At 45.7% G+C, this 9,987-nt stretch overlaps 1 pseudogene; it reads right to left on the reverse strand.

Moving 5' to 3' along the window:
* Positions 1-9,969, reverse strand: part of LOC123481337 — a 52,799-nt pseudogene extending 42,830 nt beyond the window's left edge.
* Positions 9,970-9,987: the final 18 nt, after the last annotated feature.

Genomic DNA, 9,987 nt, shown 5'->3' on the forward strand with positions numbered 1-9,987 from the left:
AGGCTCGGCCGGTCACAGACAGATCAACTGATTGTGTGTGTTTTGGTTTGAACGGGGGCAACTCGTCGATGAAACTCACCAAGCCAAAGTAGTAGTGATATTTTATGCAAACATTTATGCAGCGCGTACCGGGATGCTCCCGCACATATCAATGGTGTTTGATATGGCTTTCTGGCTCAGTAAGGGTGATTGGATGAAGGGAGGGAAGGAGAGATGGATGAACGAAGGGAGACATGAAAGGAGAGAGGGAAGAAAGGAGAGGGATGGAGAGGATGGAGGGAGGAGAGGAGAGAGGGATGGAGGTAGTACCTTCAGTGGGGTTGACGGCCTCCCGGTAAACTGTCCCAGGGAGGGTCCAGGAGGGGCGAGGATGAGGGGAGAAGACGGCCTCGATACCACTCTCCTGCGGGAACACACACACGCGGACACACACACACACACCATCAAGGTTACCATAGAAACTTCTCTCTCAGAGCCTCCAAGGTCTTTCCGGTCTCAACAAGCAGTAATGAAGCGGTTTACAGAGAGTAGGGACCGCTCCTCCACCCTGACCGCTGTTTCCACTCTGAAGAACCACCTGAGGACAAGACTGCTTCTTCTTTTCAATCCTTTGTTCTCTCTCGTTCTCTCCTGTAGAGAACACACACAGTCTGGTTGGTTGGCCTGGTTACCTGGCTCATAGGGGGATGCAGGTGTTCTCAGAGGGAAGTAGGAGTCTCCTGTAAGACCATTGAAGAGCTACATATTACAGGTAATGAGCAGTGGATAGGGACAAACATTGCATCTTTGCACACTGTCCTTTTGGATACTGGATAAAAGTGTTATAAAAGCTTACTTCACCAAGAACATTCCTCATCAAAAGCTTGCAAGATATTAGAAGAAGTAGCATTATTAAGAATTACCTTTTATCTTTCATTAGTACAAAACACTGCTCTCTTTCTCCAGGCATAAAAGGGCAGTTGTTTTTCTAAAACTGCATATTAGATCACCAAGGACATTCTTCATTGGAATCAAAAGCTTTGACCTAACCTTCCTTGGCAGTCAATCAGAGGGAACATTTTAAACTATAAACGTGACCTTGAAAAGGCTGCCGTTCTGTGTCGTTGTTGTTGGGTAACAAAAAGAAAATGGCCTCTTGAACCAGTTCCAAGCTTGTGCACTCTAGCGTAGGAGACAGTAGGTACATACTGAAGAGATACATTTGGAACCTGTCACTCGTATTTCTCAGTGCACCTGGCAAGAGGCCTTTGGAAGACTGGCAGGCACACAGAGAGCTGGGGGAAACAGGCTTTATGACTGACAGACATCACTGTGTGTGTCAATCTTCTCCCTCACTACAGGGGGGGGTGTGTGTGTGTGTGTGTGTGTGTGTGTGTGTGTGTGTGAGTGAGTGAGAGAAATAGGAAGATAAGGTGAGCCAGCTCTGTATAAAATTATATATTCAGCTTCACAGTAGGAGGGAACTTATAGACATACCTGGATAATGGCGCTGGAGGAGAAGGCTGCCGTTTTACAGCCCCCTAACCAACTGTGCTATTATGTTTTCAAGGGGCTTGTAAGTAAGCATTTCACTGTAATGTGGAAAATAAAATTGGATTTAGATTGTTGGTGTGGTGGACAGATGAGATGTAGTGCTGGCTTTGGTAAGCTGCAGTGAGGGATAGCATGTCACACTGTTGGAGCCTAGCCCTCTGTCTCATTCTCCCTCTCTTGTAGGTCTCTCTCTGTGCCTGGGCTGGCCTCTATACACACACAGGCCCCTTGGCTCCACCCAGGTCTCTCTCTGTACCCTGGGCTGGCCTCTATACACACACAGGCCCCTTGGCTCCACCCCAGGCCTCTCTCTGTGCCCTGGGCTGGCCTCTATACACACACAGGCCCCCTTGGCTCCACCCAGGCCTCTCTCTGTGCCCTGGGCTGGCCTCTATACACACACAGGCCCCTTGGCTCCACCCAGGCCTCTCTCTGTGCCCTGGACTGGCCTCTATACACACACAGGCACCTTGGCTCCACCCAGGCCTCTCTCTGTGCCCTGGGCTGGCCTCTATACACACACACACAGGCACCTTGGCTCCACCAAGGCCTCTCCCTGTGCCCTGGGCTGGCCTCTATACACACACACACAGGCACCTTGGCTCCACCAAGGCCTCTCCCTGTGCCCTGGGCTGGCCTCTATACACACACACAGGCCCCTTGGCTCCACCAAGACCCAGACCGTACAACAGCTGCACTCCAGTCCTGCCGGTGACGACCACACAAACACATGTACACACACAAAGCCAACCAGCATCGCAATCCGTCTGGGCAGGCGAGGGACGGCAGTATTTATATGTGTGTGTGTGTGTGTGTGTGTGTTCGTATGTCGGTGCTCATATCTCTGTGCTCGTATGTCAGTGAGTGTTCCAACTGTGTGCACCTGTGTCTACTCCATAGTCGACCAGGGTTGAATATCACATTCTAAGAGGGCAACTTGTTATCAACATTTACGATTGGCTGATGCACTTCCTGCCGTTGTTGGATATCATATCTGTGTGGCCAGCAGGAAATCTCTGATTTATACTTGGGACCAGCCGTGCCAGAGAACAGTGAGGGTGTTCAGGGTTAGGAAGGTTTGAGCCAGCTGAGGAATCAGTTTCCTGCCTTGACAGCTGTGTCTGTTTATGTCCCGTTGAAACCACTACTCAATAACGTGTTCCAGGCAGTCATTTGGAGTCCAGCGCTAACCGTGCTAACAGCGCTAGCAATTACATCCTGAAAGGCTGTAGGCTATATTGAGAGTGTGGAGTAATTATGCTAGCGGGTGTGTACTACTGTATTGTTTTTATTCAAATCAAACTCTGGGGGAAAAGTGAAAGATGTGCACTCTATAAAGTGGTGGCAAATATGAAAGTGGCTTATGGGGTGAAATATTCGACTTCAATTTGATTACCTGTGGTTCTCTCAACACTATAATATATACTGTTTGAAAAAGGATAAAATAATTGCTTATCCTAAACTGTTCTCCATATTATAATCAATTCAATTCACGAGGAATGCTAGGGAAAGTATTACATTTAAAGTCTATAATTTTTATAAGCATGATTTAAAATTCAAAAAGACCTATGAATATTTAGAACGTATAGATTAAAAAAAAGAAAACCAGCAAATAAATTCTGTAATTCATGTATCTCGCGACTGTCACAACGTCCGTTGTCGTGGTTACTGAGCTGCTACATCAACAAATCCAAATCCATCTGTGACTAGACGGTGCAGGACTTCTAAAATTATCCGACAGAATGACCTACTTTTATTTCGTCACACTCACAACCGTAAACTATTTTACCTTGTAAATAATAATATAATAATATGCCATTTAGCAGACGCTTTTATCTAAAGCGACTTACAGTCATGTGTGCATACATTTTTACGTATGGGTGGTCCCGGAGATCGAACCCACTACCCTGGCGTTACAAGCGCCATGCTCTACCAATTGAGCTACAGAGGTCGTTGTTGTGGTGGGTTTTCCTGTAACAATGAATAAAAAAGTAGCTAAAGTTCAGACGTCGTCAGCTATACTCTGGTCGTTATTTGAACTGGCTAGCCAGCTAGCAATTTAGCCAACAACGAACCAAACTATTGTTTAGAAAGTAGCTTTGAGTTGCCTGACTTGCTATGTTGACATTTACTGAATTATTTTTAAACGGATGGGTTTATTGGTGTTCAAATATAGCTGCTGATGTCATGCAGAGGCTGTCGTTTTGTATTTATAGTTTTTCATAATGACAAGTTTGATGTTGGGACGAAAATAGAATGTTAATGATGTCACAGCGATAAACCAACTGCAAACCAGCCTTTACGCTTCGAATACACCGACAGGGCTTTGCATTTTGGTACACCAGAAGTACATTCATTTCCAATGGAACGTTGCGTTTGCCTTTCTGTGTGGTGCATACGTTGGATTTATCGAACATATGCGTAAACGGGTTGACAGAAATGGTAGCAGAAGGTGAATGTTGACCTTTTGTTGCGCACATAACTAGACGATGCTGCATACTATTTTGCGCAATGACACAGTTGGTGTGTTCAAAGCGTTAAAGTAAGAACGCAACAGCAAGGACGCAATTATCTGTGAGAAAGCGTTAAATTATAGGAAGCAGGCTAATTTCACAACCAATTGGAATGCATAAATCCTTTATCGTTGCAGCTCAGGGACACAGTAGGAAGAGTGAGTGCTATAAAGGGACAGTTGTGTGTGCGCATGTGAAGTGCCTAGAGGCATTCAAGAGAGAGAAAGGCGCTGCTGCTAGAGAGCATGTGACAGCTTTACTGAAACGTTCAATGTGCCTCCTCATCTAATCTTCCCAAAAGAGACAGTGGGAATGAATGAGGGAAGAGTTGAGAGGTAGAGAGAGAGAGACAGACAGAGGGAGGGGGAGACTGATTAAAAAATATTCAATTACTTTGAGTTTAGTCATTGTGGGCCTGGGACCTCCAACGAAGTGCACCTCCTTGATCGTCCCCAGGCTTTCCTGATTCGCTTGGCTGGGCTGTTGTGCCTCAGCTGTGGTTGGGGGGCCGGTGGTGGGGGCCTTGGGGGTGGAGAGGGCCATCCCACAGGCCTGGGCTGCCCTGGGGACCCCGGGGACTTCCTGGACCTGGAGGTACCAGCGCAGCAGGAGAGGCAGCTGGGACAGCGCGCTGGCGTTGTGGCTCTGGAGGGAGCTCTGTGGTATAGGAGGAGGAGGAGGAAGGGAAGACAGGGGCCTGAGTCAGTTAAGTGATTCATCAGAAGTGTCATCTCCACTGAACCAAGAGCCCAGGTTCCACCAGGCTGATCCCTCCACTCATCACCTCTCTGGAGATGGAGGGAGAGGGAGGGAGATAGAAAGACAGGCACTGAGAAAGGCCAGGTTGGGGGGAGGGGAGAGAGAGCGAGAGAGAGAGATGGACAGCTGTATAGAGGTGTGTGTGGGGGGGGGTTAGTTATTTTATCCTTGTGGGGGACCTAAAATCCCTAAAAGTTCCTCTTGGGGACATTTCCCACGTGCCCATGAGGACAAGGGCTATTTTAAGCTTAGGGTTTAGGGTTACAATTAAGGTTAGGGTTAGAATTAGGGTAAGGGGCTAGTGGTTAGGGGTTAGTGTTATGGTAAGGGTTAGGTTTAGGGAAAATAGGATTTTGAATGGAAATTAATTTTAGGTTCCCACGAGGATAGAAGAACATAACGTGTGTGTATGTGTTTCCGAGAGAGAGAGAGAGAGAGAGAGAAACAGACAGAGCGTAGAAAGAGAAAGAGGTGACAGTAGATAAAGCCATGGGTCTTTTCTCTGGCTCTCTGTCCTGTGGATCTGTGGATAGACAGCGGTGGCGGTGTGGCAGAGGAGAGGAGACATGCTAGGCTGAGTGTGAAACTGGAAACCACTGGAGCTCAGCTGACCCCTAAGAGCCTCATTGTGAGAACTTCACTTCATTCCAATCCCAGGCTACAGCTATGAGAACAGGAGGAGAGAGGGAAGAGAAGAGGAGAGAGACCCTGTCGACCGCTTGGCTCCGAGGCATAATAGATCGATAACTAATACCTCATAAACCCCCAAACCACCAAAACAACACTAAACTAAATATGAGAAATCGATAAGTAAATAGTTCCCAGGAGAATTCAGCGAGGGCAGATGGGTTATAAATCACTGGTGCAGATATGAAGCTGCATCTACTTTCCAAATGAAAATAACTTTCTTTTACAAACTAACTTGATGATAAACTACAATAAGTGATCGGCAGCAAATCTCATCCTTTCAACACCACTCTCGCAGCCTAATTTATCACAGCCTAATTTCCGATCTGTCTCAGTGACAATTACATTATTTCAAAATCAGCACGTCGAACCACACATGATCCCAAAGCAGGTTCATTGAAATGCATTTCAACCAACTACATTTAAAATGGACCCATTTGTCATTGTGGTGTTATCACCCATAGCCAGGTGGACCACCTTTGAAAATGGAGACTGTGCCAAACACACACACAGTGCCAAGAGACAGTCTTAGGAAGGCACTGTTCTGCCTGGTTTCCACTGTATAAAGCCTCTCTGGGTGTACAGGTACCACCTGACGAGACATTCAATGTAGCAGGGCGTCATGCATCATTTCAAAGGCCTTCATAATGTGGTTGCCATGGCAACGTGTGTAAATACCCAAATGAGGCAGCAGGTGATGACGGGACAATAGGGTAATATGCTACTGTTAAAATAAAATGTGCCACACACTCAGAGCTACCACTTGTCTAAAACTAGCATGGAGACTAGACAGGCCTGGGAAATGGAAGTTGCAGAAAGATTGCAGAAACACAATTGCAAGAGAAGTGCTGGTAGTTTACATAATTTATTTAGCGACCAGCAGAAAGGAGGCTCGGTCCATGGAATATAAATCAAGTGCATAATGCAAGAATTCTGTAGCCTAAAGCAAGAATTCTGTAGCCCGAGTCCCAGATCTGTTTGTGCTGTCTTGCCAGTGACAGCAATGAAGTTGGAAAGACAGCACAAACTGATCTAGGACTCAGGCTAAGAGTTCTGGACTATAACTTCCTTCAAATATACAGTACCAGTCAAAGGTTCGGACACACCTACTCATTCAAGGGTTTTTCTTTATTTGTACTATTTTCTACATTGTAGAATAATAGTGAAGACATCAAAATATGAAATAACACATATGGAATCATGTAGTAACCAAAAAGTGTTAAACAAATCAAAATATATTATATATTTGAGATTCTTCAAATAGCCACCCTATGACAGCTTTGCCCACTCTTGGCATTCTCTCAACCAGGTTCACCTGGAATGCTTTTCCAACAGTCTTGAAGGAGTTCCCACATATGCTGAGCACTTGTTGGCTGCTTTTCCTTCACTCTGCAGTCCAACTCATCCCAAACCATCTCAATTGGGTTAAGGTCGGGGGATTGTGGAGGCCAGGTCATCTGATTCAGCACTCCATCACTCTCCTTCTTGGTCAAATAGCCCTTACACAGCCTGGAGTTGTGTTGGGTCATTGTTTTGTTGAAAAACAAATGATAGTCCCACTAAGCCCAAATCAGATGGGATGGCGTATCGCTGCAGAATGCTGTAGTAGCCATGCTGGTTAAGTGTGCCTTGAATTCTAAATACATCACTGACTGTGTCACCAGCAAAGCACCCCCACACCATAACATCTCCTCCTCCATGCTTTACGGTGGGAACTACACATGCGGAGATAATCCGTTCACCCACACCGTGTTTCACAAAGACACAGCGGTTTGAACCAAAAATCTCAAGTTGGACTCCAGACCAAAGGACAAATTTCCACCGGTCTAATGTCCATTGCTCGTGTTTCTTGGCCCAAGCAGGTCTCTTCTTATTGGTGTCCTTTACTAGTGGTTTCTTTGCAGCAATTCGACCATGACGGCCTGATTCACATAGTCCCCTATGAACAGTTGATGTTGAGATGTGTCTGTGACTTGAACTCCGTGAAGCATTTATTTGGGCTGCAATTTCTGAGGCTGGTAACTAATTAACTTATCCTCAGCAGCAGAGGTAACTCTGGGTCTTCCATTCCTGTGGTGGTCATCATGAGAACCAGTTTCATCATAGTGCTTGATGGTTTTTGCGACTTTATTGAAATGTTCCGTATTGACTGACCTTCATGTCTTAAAGTAATGATGGACTGTCATTTCTCTTTGCTTATTTGAACTGTTCTTGCCATAATATGGACTTGGTCTTTTACCAAATAGGGCTATCTTCTGTATACCCCCACCCCCCTACCTTGTCACAACACAACTGATTGTCTCAAACGCATTAAGAAGGAAAGAAATTCCACAAATTCACTTTTTAAGAAGGCACACCTGTTAATTGAAATGCATTCCAGGTGACTACCTCATGAAGCTGGTTGAGAGAATGCCAAGAGTGTGCAAAGCTCTCATCAAGGCAACGGGTGGCTTTTTGAAAAATCTCAAATATAAAATATATTTTGACTTGTTTAACACTTATTTGGTTACTACATGATTCCATATATGTTATTTCATAGTTGTGATGTCTTCACTATTATTCTACAATGTAAAAAATTGTAAAAATAAAGAAAAATCCTTGAATGAGTAGGTGTGTCCAAACTTTTGACTGGTAGTGTATAACTAACATATAATCTCCTAGGGCCTTCCTTACCAGGTATTGATGGATACACGGCAGCAACACCACATCAGTCAGAGTGAAGTACAGCCCCTCAGCAAACACATGCTCCAGCGGAGGCAGCTCTGTGGTCTTCACTTTCCTGATGTCAGAGCTCTCCTAGTGGTCGTGGACGGAACTGCACCACTATGCACGGACAGCTTGGCCAGGGCTGCTCGGAGTTCTAGCCCGTCGGCGGACTGCGAATCCTGGGGCTGGGTGACGTCTGTCCCTTGGTCCTCCTGGAGGTCCTGAGAGGTTTTCTTCTGGTTCTTTTTCTTCTGCTGCTGGAGCTTCTGCCGGCGGATCTTGTCATCGTTGTGCACCTTGACGGGCTCGCCTAGTGTCTTTTCAAGGTTGAGGAGGGCAGAGGGGAGGTGCAGGGATGGGTTGGTGGGCTGCCGGAGGTGGGCCTCCACGGCCGAGGGATACTGAGCTCACACAGCCTGGTCCACTGGCTCACCTATAAGGAGAGAGGAGGAACAGGCATTCATTATGACTAATATTTTTGTCAATGGTGTAGAGTTTTATTTTTATACAGCAGTACTGTGTGTCCAAGACAAACAGCGGACAAGTTTATCCCATCTTATTCACTAGCTCATAAAAAAATCACTTTGGGAGAATATAAGATTCACTTGGTTTTCCAATGGGAAAGCTCCTATGGAAGTATGAGAATATAACTATACCAAAAATAAAAAATAAACACCCTGTCATACATACACTAAAACAGAATCATTCATAGTTTTGCTAAATGGCACTGCATGCATATGATAATAATTTAGTGTTGCCCCTTACCTCAGCGCAGGCCTTCAGACAGGTCTTCTTGAACCCTAGAAGTGATGCTGCATCCTTCCTACTGGGGTCTGCCTCACAGGTCCTATCTATAATATGCCTGAGCACCACAGCCAGCCCGGCCCTGCAGTACCTCCCAGTCTCATCCAGTACCGCGGGGAGACGGCAGCCCCTCACCAACACAGGCAAGTCCTCGACATGGACCATCGAGACAGCTAAAGACTCTGGTACCTGTCAAAGCAAAATTGTTGTTACACATATTTATGTTGACATGTATTCACCTTCACTATAGTGTGTACTGTTGTTGACTGAAACATACTCAGTAAAGTTTTCCCCAACACCTTGGCCTGTCATGACTGTCAATATGCTTTGCGTTGTAGACAATGACAAACCGTGACTTCCAGGATTGTGAGCTGTGAGTGCCAGGCTTGGCAGAGACGAGGAAGACTTTGAATGATGTGCACTGGCAGTAGGACAGGAGGAAGAGCGAGATGGAAGTGTGTAGGGGAACAGAGGGCTGCTCGTTTTGGGAGGATAACTCCAGGTAGAGGCACTCTGGTTGCTGCTCCTGATGTGGGTCTGTCTGCGTCATTGTTACAGGAGGTACTGAATAGGTTGAATATAGGTGTCGATCAAACCTGTAAACACGACAAGTGGTATTGTGGCAACTGGCAACAAACTCTGACCAAAGTTAGTTGACTAAACTCAACTTCACGATATGTACATCTCAAGATGTATAGCTATATCGTGAAGTAGAGTATAGTCTGCTAGACTAAAGTAGCTAGCTAAGACAGCCTCATGCTTGCATTTCGAACGTTGACTTAGCTACTGACTGTTAGCTAGCTAGTAGCTGTCTAATTAGGTATGCATTTAGCTAGTGCTCTATATAGACAGTTAGCCCATGCCTCGTTTCTGTTTAGTGTCTGACTACCAAGCAAACAATGATACATTGAAATTAGCTACTTACAGTTCATGTGAAGCTCACTGTGCAAATTTGAAAACCACGTTGTATGGTAAGAACGTCACT

This window comes from Coregonus clupeaformis, unplaced genomic scaffold (genome assembly GCF_020615455.1).
Source record: "Coregonus clupeaformis isolate EN_2021a unplaced genomic scaffold, ASM2061545v1 scaf0246, whole genome shotgun sequence".
NCBI classification, from domain to species: Eukaryota; Metazoa; Chordata; class Actinopteri; order Salmoniformes; family Salmonidae; genus Coregonus; species Coregonus clupeaformis.